Here is a 12,689-nt window from a genome sequence, read left to right as displayed (position 1 = left end):
CACTTCTGTAACCATCTAATCTTCCAATCTAATCACTCCTTACACCGCGAGACAATCAAGCCATTATAAATCATTCAAGCTTCAGGCGTCAGACTCGTCATCGGATGCATCGGGTAAAGAGTTAATAAAACTCAATGCTTCGGCTGGATCATCAAAAATATGAACGCCAGACTTTTTGACAAAAAGCCTTAATTTCGCTGGATATAGAAGCAGTGGAAAGAGCTTTTTTTGATATGCTAATTTCATAACCGATGCAAATCCAGCGTGCTTCTTAACAATTCCACGTGGAAAATCTTCAAAAAAGCGAATGTCTGAATCCTGATACTGAAATAGTCTTTTTTTTTCTCGCAAGCTTAATAATATGGTCTTTGTCTCTGAAACGGAGAAAGCGCACAACAATGTGTCTGTTTTTACCTTGATCCAAAAATCTTAAGGTGCTGATTCTGTGAGCCATTTCGATACCTGAAACCTGTAAACAAACCTCCAGAAATAAAGACTGAAACATTTTTGCGAAATAATCCAGTGTGTTGGCCGATTCTGATTTCTCTTTTAATCCAGCAATTCGAATATCATTCCGACGTGATCGAGCTTCGAGATCAACGATCCATTGTTGGGCTTTTTCCAGACGAGAAGAAAGGTCAGCAGCATTTCGACTAACTTCTTTAAGATCAAGGCTCAAAGAGTCAACTTTTCCTTTGAATTTCTCTTTTAATTGAGTTATCTCAATGTCGATATTGCTGATTTGAGATTCTAGTCTCTTTACCCGGGGGGGTTCCTCCGAGAATTCGTCAGCTTTTTTGGGCTTCCTATTGCCTGGGTTCGGATTTCTTTTGGCGCTTCTGAGAGTAGCCATAATTATAACGGTTACTCTACAGATCCGACTGAATAAAGTTGAAATTTCAAAGTTTAAGTCGGAAAAGGGAGAGATTAAAGGCGGACAAGAAGCGACTGTCTTACATGTCCTTTAACGGGAGGCGGAGTCCCGAGGAAAGACCTTTTCAAAGGCACAGTACCACCAGAACTGCTTGGGTATCTAGAGCATTAATAGAAGGGCATTATTCACACAGAGCATTGAGATATTCTCCTTTACCAGGATCAGATTCCAAGGCCTTTTCAAAGCATTCAAACTGGAAACTTACAGTTGTGTTTACATGCCAGTGCTACTGATCTAGCCACAGCATCAGATGTAACTGAAATAATGTCACTTCAATTCAGGTGGAAATTGGAGAATTGATGGGACAAGGGAATACAGTGAGTAATGATTGAGGAAAGGCCTTTCCACAGGTGCAGTGCCCCTGGAAATCTTTGGGCATCTAGAGCCTAAGTAGAAGGGCTTAATTCACACAGAGCATTGAGATATTCTTCATTGCCAGGATCATATTCCAAGGCAGTTTCAAAATATTCAATAGCCTCATCCTTCTCCCCAGCCAGCTGGTGCACCATCCCAAGAACACCAAAGGCTTTGCTGTTTCTTGGATTCCTCTCAATTTGTTTTCTTAAGATCTTTCTCAAGTTACTGTCACAGAGCTTCCATTGTTTACTTCCATGATGGATTTTAAGTCTGTCCAGGAAATAGATGATGGCGTTTGATTCAGATCTTTTGTGGTGCAGTTCAAATAATCCAACTTGTAAAGCTAGTGCTTGCTTATGATCTGGAGCAAGATCCGTCAAGCTCAGCAGACTGTTGTAGATCTCCTCTGCTCGGTCTACTTCTCCATTTTCTAAGCAGATTCCTGCAAAATACAGTTTTGCAAGAAGAAATGATGGTTTGAGTTCAAATGCCTTTTCAAAGTGATATTTGCACTTACTGATCAACTCAGCTTTTCATTGAAATGCAGCTCTGTCAGGATAGTTGCGGTCTGCTTTCTTTTTCAGACTGAACAGTTTTCCCCTGTAACATACACGAATATGGTGGTGTAAGAAGGCAGAGCATGGAGTAAATTCTAAACCTCTCTTCAACAGGCCTATTGCGATATCAACAGCTCGTGCTATTCTGTAAAACTTTGCTGCATAGCGAAGCACATCTGGCAGATCTGGGGTCTTCCTCAATGCTTCTTCAACTAATTCGTTTGCTTTCTCTGCTTCATTGAACTCTTGCAGCTTTAGAGCCAATGGAACCATGGCCACCGTGTCATCTGGGTCAAGCTCCAGCACCTGTCGCAGACACCTCACTGGCTGACTCCACTCCTGATTCTTTGGAACACCAGAAATAGTTTCCAGATGATAAAGAGCAGTCACATAGCCAATCGTCTATTCCACATTATCGGAGGGCCATCACTGAGCAGTTTACAGATCATCTCCAGCTTGTCGAGATAGGACTGGGCCTTGGTCGGATGTCCCATGTGGTAATGCACCCAGGCAAAGTTTCCATAGGTGATGATGCTTCTTCTTTTAATTCATCTTTGTGGTTCTCTCTCCAAATCTTTTCAGCTTCCTTTAAATTTTGAATTGCTTTTTCATAATTGCTTTGCTGTCAGTTTACAAAAGCAAGTTGATTGTAGGATGTGGCTTGATATTTTACACCAAGTTTTATAGAATCTTGTAATCTAAGCTTCATATCACTGAAGTCAATGTTGTCCTTCTGTGGATTCCACATGAAGTGACACTGAAGCTGGCAGAGTTTCTCAACTGGGGATACCTTCAGAGTGTCGCTGCATGAAAGCACAAAGACACCAAAGATTATTGATATTCAATCGATTCTCCATCCTAACTGCTAAATGCTTGAATTGACAATATTAATGAATTCTGAATTCCTGAACTGGGGCATAGTCAGAGATCGATGAGTGCAGAACAGTTCAATCCCTCCCTGATCAGACCAGTAGCTACCAGATGGATAGACCCAGTGGAAAACAGCCTTGGTTCTAGAAATACCAACCAGTAAGCCAAGACAGCCAGCTGAAAAGAATTGCTGTGTTCAGATGATGCTGAATGAATGTGTTTTAAATTATGCAATAGAGCAGAATATACTTACATTCCAATTTATTATTTAAGCATTAGGCCAGTCCAGCAGATTATTAACTCAGTAGCTGGGAAAAGTAAAGAAAAAAACAACTTTATAGGACCATCTCAGTCATTTGTCTCTCTATCAGAAATCATGGCTAGCAAATTGCAGGAGAAATTGGTAGAAAGGCTGATCAGCCAGTGTCTCCAACAGATGAAACCCATCATCAGACAGAAATGTTAACTAACAGAAAACCTGTGAGCAAAAGTCCCAAAGAAGATCCTAAAGCTGCTGCTGATGCTATGAAAAACACCATGGGTATCCAGTTTAAATCCAGAAGGTAACATCCATCGTCCGGGACACACCATGTTCTGACAACTACCATCAGACAGAAGGTACAGAAGCCTGGAATCACATTCAAGAACAGCTACTTCCCTCCAACCATTCAGTTCTTGAACCAGTCAGCATAACTTTCATCACTCTTGTTTAACACTCTGGGTGTTTTGCACTAAAGTGAGCTTAGTTTATTTTTGTTATAATTACCTTCTGTCTTGTAAGAATTGTGGATAGAATAGAGCCATATTTCTCTAGCGAATGCTTCTTATATGATGCTCTGTGCCTGTGATGCTGCTAGAAGTAACTTTTCCATTTCAGCTGAGCATATTCACTTGTTGCACCTTTATTTGCTACCTCCTATACATAATGAAGTGGCCACTGAGTGTATGTTTCAGAACTCCAACCTCTGTAGCCCGTGTACTTCAAGGGTGTACATTCAGAGGTGTTCTTCTGGACACCACTCTTGTGACATGTGGTCAATTGAGTTATGGTCCTGCTGAAAGGTTTCAGCCTGAAACACCAATTGTGCTTTTTTTCCCGTAGATGTTGCCCGGCCTGCTGAGTCATCCAAATTTTGTGTGTGTTGCTCGGATTTCCAGCATGTGCAGATTTTCACCTGTTCACTGTTGTTTTCCCTGTCAGCTTGAACCCCTCAGGCCATTCTCCCCTGACCTCTCAGATTAACAAGGTGTTTTCACCCACAGAACATCCGCTCATTGGATTTTTTTTCATTTGTTGCACTGTTCTCTGTAAACTCCAGAGACTATTGTGCTTGAAAATCCCAGGAGGTCAGCAGTTTCTGAGAATCTGAAACCATCCTGTGTGACACCAACAGTCGTTCCATGGTCAAAGTCACTTAGATCACATTTCTTCCCCATTCTGATGTTTGGTCTGAACAATACCTAAACCGCTTCTTTTTCTTCTTCTTCTATTTCCGGCAGTTTAGATGTATCTGGGCGTATTACGGGCCTCCGCAGGATGTATAATTAATCTCATTAGCTAGCAGTGCCACAAACTGCTTTTCTTCCCTAATTTTGTCACATGGTTTCCAAGTAATTGCATCCTCAATTACATTGATTACATCTGCATCATTTGTAAGACAGATAACTTCTTGTTTAAGAATACTAATTACCGCATGCTTAACTTTTAATAATTGCCGGTTTTCTCGTCTGCTATTTCCAAGTTTTCCTTTACATGAATCATAGCCTGTAGTTGTTTACTGAAATCTCGAAGTTCAATTGTTCCCATGCTTTCATTTTATAATCTGAGTGTAGACAATTCACTTTGCAACAATTCCTTTTCCTTTTGTAACTTTGCAATAAGTTCCTCCATTTTCCCATCTCTTTTCCAACTCACGGCTGTTCTTATTGAGTACTTCTATTTGTTGTTGGAGTTCTGCACAGTTACCCTGGGTTTCAACCACGTTTCTTGTATACATAAAATCTGTGGTTTTCCTTAAGTTCTGATACACATTTCTTAAATTCTTGACCATTAGCGATAAGACACCTTGCATTCCATTGTAACACTGCCATTAATATCCCGCTTCCCCTGCCTGTGAACTGTTTGATCCTCCATTCAGCGTTTCTTCGACTATTTCCCACCTAAGCCCTGTAATACCAAGATACTTTCCTGCAGACTTGACTATAATTTTAACTTTTTCAGTTCTTTTGTCTATTTGCGCTGAACAGTTAATTGCATCTACCATAAACTGTATGAAATACTTTCTACTCATTATAAGTGTATCCTTATTTATCATCTCACAGCCTCACAATTCACCGGTTTATTATTCCCTGCATTTGTCTGCTTGGTAGTCCTCTCCTTTTCAGCCAGTCCTTTCACTGCCTCTGCGGAACTTGAGTTACTTTTACATGTTGTCTCTCAGCTGCCTTCTTGCTATTAATGCACCCTCGATCAGCTGCACTGTGTTCCTCACCACAATTGCAGCATTTCAGCCTAGCGCCCGCCTCACATTTCCCGTATTCATGTTCTCCAGCGCATCTTCCACATCTTTGTTTCCCTCTGCAGACCACCACAATATGTCAGAATTTCTAACATTTAAAGCATCTTACAGGCAGTGGAATATATATTCTGACCTCATAAAACATATACACTAAATAAACTTTAGTCAACAATTTCTCTTCATCAAAGTTAATCATAACCAATAAACTATCACACTTTTTCCCATTTCTTTTAACTTTCAAACGTTTGGCCTCAATAATTTTTGTTTCTTTTATGTTCTGTTTAATCTCATCCATAGTAACTTTCGTTGGTATCCCTGAAATAACTTCTCTCGTCCACTTTCTGTTGTTGGGAATTGAGCATTGTACTTTTTTGCCGTCTATTTTATTCAATCTTATCACTTTGCCTTGCTGAGCACTATCCCGACAAATCACTAATAGCAATCCAATTCTTGAAATCTTTGCTCTTTTGACTTCACCTGTAAGTTTGTTGATTATCTTCGTCAAATGAATTGGGTTCCAATTGCCAAAAGACACCTCGTCTTCGCTCAGTTTTAAATTGTTTTAATCTCATCTTCTTTCCATTGTTTTGCTGTCCCATTTTGATCATCCCGATTCCTCAGAGTTCGACATCTCTTACCTCTATTTTCTTTTCTTACTCTTTCCACTCCATTCCTCTTTCCCGCTGGCCTCCATCTCCAACTCACTTCCACCATCCAGTTCATCTTCGACCCACGACCAACTCAGGAGTTCTTCCAACCGGCGCTGTCTTATTGAAGCCAACATCTTGCTCAACCCACTCAGCAGTTCCGATCTGTTCCACCACCTGAACCACTTGAACATGTCTGCACACTTTAATGCACTGAGTTGCTGCCACATTATTGGCTGATTAGATATTTGCATTAAAGTGCAGGCATGCCTAATAAAGTGGCCACTCAGTGTGTGCACTTGTGCAATAAGCTCAGCTTAGACTTTGAATTCTTTCTGCAATGCTGACAACACAGCAAATTGGACAAACAATTGTAACAGTGACAAGTGTAACATGAAAACAACATTATCTTATGCTTGATACTGTTTTTGTCAAGTCCATGAGAAGATGTCTGTCTCTCAGGAGAGCCCAACAACATAGTCAGCGGTAGACCTAGAATGAGAGATATAGATTAATTCCCCTTCAGTGCAGGGAATTGTGAAAAATAGGGTAAAGATGACAGAGGTGCAAGAGACTGCAGGTGATTAAATCTGGAGCAAAAGACAAGCAATCTGCTGAAGGAACTCCACAGGTTGAACACTGTAGAGGTAAAGGAATGGTCAATGATTTGGGTTGCGACTCAATATCAGAACTGAAGAGTAGATGGAAGGTAGACTGTACATTGATGTCTGAGGATAGAGTAAGACCATCACTGGTAACATGATGCAGTTAAATTTTAGGCAAGGCTCAACTGGTAGGGGGTGCAGACAACAGATGGATCATGATACTGGCAGATCAGGAGTTGGTGGAAAAAAATTGACGTCAGGAGATAGCTAAGCTAAAATCTGAATGAGAAGTTTCCCCACACCCGTCCATGCAATTCTGTGAATTGACATCGTCCTTGAATGGCTCAGCCCTACATTTAAGATTATGGCCTGTTGTATTACCCTTCCCATGTCAATCTCATTCATTTATTTATCATATTAATCTTGGTACAGACTAGAAAAGCTACGTGACTCTTCAACATGAGGATTTCTGGTAGATTTTATCATCTGCAGGTTGGTCCGAGTTGTGCAAGTTGTTATCTGTGCGTGGAATGAAAAGTGAAACTGGAAACTGAAACTGGCAAACCTGCTCCTTCTTTGAAAATTGAATTAGTCACAATAATCTACTATCTTTAAAGCAGGCAATGTTAATACAAACATCACCCAGGTTAACCCCTTTACATGCTAAACCTGCCCACTAGTTAGAATGAAGAATGGAGTTCAGAATAATAATTCCAACAGTCCTTGAAGAAGTAAAGATTTACAGAATTATTTGGTATCTTCCTCAAACACTGCCTGAAGCAACTGAGGAGAGTTCAGACTTTAATCCACTGTTACCCACCATTGCTCTCACACTGTAACGATCTCCTCCCTGCGTCCTTGCGTTCACTATTTCTGCTCAGTGGAGATGTGACTTAGAGACATCACCGTCATTGATGTAGCAGGCAGGTGACCCAGAGAGTTGAGTGAACGACGTATGGAGATTCAAGATCAGAGAGTCACCATCATTGTACTCACCTCTGAAGTCAGGGAGGAATCTATTCAATTAGGCTTCTCTAAAATCAGGACTGGTCTGACTGGGCTGAATGAATGAAAGAAGAAAAGGAGTTTGTGAAAGCTGTGCGATGGAGTTTTGCTGCAGAGAGCAGAGAGTGAATTGTAAGGGAGATTAATGGGGAATTAGAGAGAGAATGGAAACTGCAGGGGAAATTCTGGATTCCAATGGGCCTCTGATCAACGATCTGATGCCCATTGGAAGAGAGAGCCCAGGGCGTGCATACAATGAGTGATGGTCCATGTATTTCTAAGAGAGCTGGAAGCAACATTGGAGGTGGAGCTCAGGAGGCCTCACGACCGGCCGCTTTTCGTTATGCCAAGGACGCGGCCTGGAAGACTGGAAAGTCTTCAGGTGCCAGATTTTCGTGGCTCTGGAGGCGGGCGGATTCAAGGTCGGTGCCGCTGCCTGACGTGTCGTGGGAGACGGAAGATCGTCAGCAGTGAGCTGGCAACTGGCTGTGTGCCCAGAGACCGGATTTCTTCAGGCACAGAGCTCAGAAAAAGCGATGCAACAGATTTTTAAGACCATATATCAGCGAGTTGCTTTGTTATGTCTTCCGTCTCGCTGTGGAACGGGGACACCTCTTTTTTTCTCTTATTAGGGAGAGAGAGAGCCTGTTGTACATCAAATTACCAGGTGAACGAGTAGTCTCTGGGGCACTGCAAGCCTGTGTCTTTATTGATGCTTTGCTGCACACTTGAGTGCTCAGTAGGGGTGCCAAAGCATATTTGCTGGTGGGGGTCATTGCTTTGCTGCTGCTTATGCGTGGGAGGGGGGAGTTGAGGGGGGCTTTGGGGTTCTTCATTTAACTGTCATTCATTCTTTAGGCCGCTCCTCTGTTTTTCATGGATGTTTGCGAAGAAAAAGTATTTCAGGGTGTATATTGCATACATTTCTCTGACATTAAACGTACCTATTGAAACAACCAGTAAAATGTTGAATGGTACCATGAGACAAAACTTGTGCGCTTACATTGTGTTGCACTTTTAACTTTCAAGCATCATAAAGGAAGTAGCTGAAGAAAATCCCAATGTAGCTAAAGAATTAGCTGTTCTGGGAAATCCTGTGGGAAAAGCTATATATTATTTTTTAATGTATGAAAGCATGTTGACTGATGCCTAAATCTTCCATTAGACAAAGTTCCATGCCACTAAGCTGGACATGATTTGATCACTTCAGAAGATTGGGACTGCTTGGTAACATGGAGGGCCAGAAGTGTTCACTTTAGGCCTCAAAGGATCAGTTTCCTCAGGGGTTTTTCTCATACATTATTGTCCATGATTTCAGCTCACAGATTTGCCAACCAGGCTTTCCAGTACTCATTCAGGCATGGTAACAATTTCCCAGAGTGTGGAAACTTGGATATTGGTCTTTCCAAGGGAGAGCTCAGTTATTAAAGATTTTATTGAGGAGAAAGAAGAGGGGGAGGAGCGGGTCAGGACACCCAGCAGGTGATGCTCCCTTGTAAGGTCCCTTCCTAATGACCACAGTGCTCAACTGTGAGGAACTCAATGAACTGAATATTTCAATGGATTCAATTGTTTGTCCATCTTTATTGGCCTGTGTGGTGAGAACAAGACAGGCTATTGTTGATGTTCACTACTGGAAATAAAGTTGTTGTTACAGAAAAATGCAGTGCAGGCAAACAATGAAGTTCAAAGACATGAAGGGGTAGATTGTGAGGTCAAGAGTCCATATTATCACACTAGGGAACCATTTAATCATCTTATAGCAGTACAGTAGCTTAGTGATTGGAAAAATACTTCTCATACAGGTGACTGGTTTCAATTCCTGCCACAGCTTGTAAGGAGTTTGTGTATTCTCCCTGTGACCGTGTGGGTCTTCTCTGGGTTCTCCGGTTTCCTCCCACCGTCCAACAATGTTCCAATTGGTGGGGTAATTGCTCATTGTAAAACAATAGACAATAGGTGCAGGAGTAGGCCATTCGGCCCTTCTAGCCAACACCGCCATTCACTGTGATCATGGCTGATCTTACACAATCAGTACCCCGTTCCTGCCCTCTCCCCATATCCCTTGACCCCGCTATCTATAAGAGCTCTATCTAACACTCTCTTGAATGCATCCAGAGACTTGGCCTCCACTGCCTTCTGGGACAGAGCATTCCACATATCCACCACTCTCTGGGTGAAAAAGTTTTTCTGCATCTCAGTTCTAAATTGCCTACCCCTTATTCTTAAACTGTGGCCCCTAGTTCTGGACTCACCCATCAGCGGGAACATGCTTCCTGCCTCCAACGTGTCCAATCCCTTAATAATCTTATATGTTTCAATCAGATCCCTTCTCATCCTTCTAAATTCCAGCGTATACAAGCCCAGTCGCTCCAATCTTTCAACATATGACAGTCCTGCCATTCCGGGAATTAACCTTGTGAACCTACGCTGCACTCTCTCAATAGCAAGAAAGTCCTTCCTCAAATTTGGAGACCAAAACTGCACACAATACTCCAGGTGGGGTCTCACCAGGGCCCTGTACACCTGCAGAAGGACCTCTTGTTATAAAGGCCAGCATGCCATTAGCTTTCTTCACTGCCTGTTGTACCTGCATGCTTGCTTTCATTGACTGATGTACAAGAACACCTAGATCTCGTTGTACTTCCCCTTTTCCTAACTTGACTCCATTTAGATAGTAATCTGCCTTCCTGTTCTTGCCACCAAAGTGGATAACCTCACATTTATCCACATTAAACTGCATCTGCCATACATTTGCCCACTCACCCAACCTGTCCAAGTCACCCTGCATTCTCATAACATCTACCTGACATTTCACACTGCCACCCAGCTTTGTGTCATCAGCAAATTTGCTAATGTTACTTTTAATCCCTTCATCTAAATCATTAATGTATATTGTAAACAGCTGCGGTCCCAGCACCGAACCCCACTGGTCACAGCCTGCCATTCTGAAAGGAACCCGTTAATCGCTACTCTCTGTTTCCTGTCAGCCAGCCAATTTTCAATCCATGTCAGTACTCTGCCCTCAATACCATGTGCCCTAATTTTGCTCACTAATCTATGTGGGACTTTATCAAAAGCTTTCTGGAAATCCAGGTACACTACATCCACTGGCTCTCCCTTTTCCATTTTCATAGTTACATCCTCAAAAAACTCCAGAAGATTAGTCAAGCATAATTTTCCCTTCATAAATCCATGCTGACTCGGACTGTTCGCTGCTATCCCAATAATAAGCCCTGGATCACTAGTCACATCAAAGGCCTCCTAAACCAGAAGAAGAGGGCCTTTAAAGATGGTGATCGGTGGGAGCTTAAAAGAGTTCAGAAGGAACTCAGAGTACAGATAAGGGGGGCAAAGGAGCAGTATAGGAGGAAGCTAGAACAAAAGCTGCAGAAAAAAAGCATGAAGGAGGTGTGGGATGGGATGAAGATCATCACCGGATGCGGTGCAAAGCGGGGGGCAAACATAAGTGGAGATGTGGAGAAAGCGAACCAGCTGAACAACTTCTTCAATAGGTTCGACAGCTCAATCTCATCCTCACCGCAGAAATCCACACCAGGCTTACTTCCCTCACAGGAAAATAGCCACTCACAGGAGACCTTGCCCACGCCCAGGATTACGGCTGCACAGTTGGAAGGTCAACTGAGGAAGATCTGTACCAGCAAGGCGGCTGGACCGGATGGAGTTTCCCCACGATTACTGAGGGCCTGTGCGACTGAGCTGGGAGAACCACTACAGCGCATCTTCAACATGAGCCTGGAGCAGAGAAGAGAACCCAGACAGTGGAAAACATCCTGTATTGTCCCGGTACCGAAGAAACCACAACCAAAGGAGTTGAATGACTTCAGACCTGTTGCCTTGACGTCGCACGTTATGAAGACCATGGAGCGGCTGATAATACAGAATCTGAGGCCACAAACCAGGCACGCCCAGGATCCTCTTCAGTTTGCGTATAAGGAGAAGGTGGGAGTGGAGGATGCTATCACGTATTTGCTGCACAAATCACTCTCTCACCTAGAGGGGGTCAGTTGTGCTGTGAGGATTACATTCCTTGACTTCTCTAGTGCCTTTAACACCATCCAGCCCAAGATCTTAAGGCACAAACTAACGGAGATGGGAGTAGACTCTCACATGGTGGATTGGATAGTGGACTACTTGACAGATAGACCTCAGTATGTGCGGTTGGGAGACTGTAGGTCTGACATGGTGGTCAGTAGCACAGGGGCGCCGCAGGGAACTGTACTCTCTCCGGTCCTGTTCACCCTGTACACATCAGACTTCCAATATAACTCGGAGTCCTGCCATGTGCAGAAGTTCGCTGATGACACGGCCATAGTGGGGTGTGTCAGGAATGGACAGGAGGAGGAGTATAGGAAACTGATACAGGACTTTGTGATATGGTGCAACTCAAACTACCTGCGTCTCAATATCACCAAGACCAAGGAGATGGTGGTGGACTTTAGGAGATCTAGGCCTCATATGGAGCCAGTGATCATTAATGGAGAATGTGTGGAGCAGGTTAAGACCTACAAGTATCTGGGAGTACAGTTAGACGAGAAGCTAGACTGGACTGCCAACACAGATGCCTTGTGCAGGAAGGCACAGAGTCGACTGTACTTCCTAAGAAGGTTGGCGTCATTCAATGTCTGTAGTGAGATGCTGAAGATGTTCTATAGGTCAGTTGTGGAGAGCGCCCTCTTCTTTGTGGTGGCGTGTTGGGGAGGAAGCATTAAGAAGAGGGACGCCTCACGTCTTAATAAGCTGGTAAGGAAGGCGGGCTCTGTCGTGGGCAAAGTACTGGAGAGTTTAACATCGGTAGCTGAGCGAAGGGCGCTGAGTAGGCTACGGTCAATTATGGATAACTCTGAACATCCTCTACATAGCACCATCCAGAGACAGAGAAGCAGTTTCAGCGACAGGTTACTATCGATGCAATGCTCCTCAGACAGGATGAAGAGGTCAATACTCCCCAATGCCATTAGGCTTTACAATTCTACCACCAGGACTTAAGAACTTTTTAAAAAGCTATTATTAATGCTTTTTGAGATAGTGATTTAGATGCATATCATATATTTTACTGAGTTAAGTATTGTATGTAATTAGTTTTGCTACAACAAGTGTATGGGACATTGGAAAAAAAGTTGAATTTCCCCATGGGGATGAATAAAGTATCTATCTATCTATCTATCTATCCT

The 12,689-nt window shown here is 42.9% G+C and overlaps 1 pseudogene; it reads right to left on the bottom strand.

Moving 5' to 3' along the window:
• Positions 1-1,320: 1,320 nt before the first annotated feature.
• On the bottom strand, positions 1,321-4,414 carry LOC140715022 (interferon-induced protein with tetratricopeptide repeats 5-like; annotated as a pseudogene).
• Positions 4,415-12,689: the final 8,275 nt, after the last annotated feature.

This window comes from Hemitrygon akajei, chromosome 23 (genome assembly GCF_048418815.1).
Source record: "Hemitrygon akajei chromosome 23, sHemAka1.3, whole genome shotgun sequence".
NCBI lineage: Eukaryota > Metazoa > Chordata > Chondrichthyes > Myliobatiformes > Dasyatidae > Hemitrygon > Hemitrygon akajei.
The sequence above is the reverse complement of the archived record's forward strand: the minus strand, read 5'-3'. Positions and strand labels throughout refer to the sequence as shown.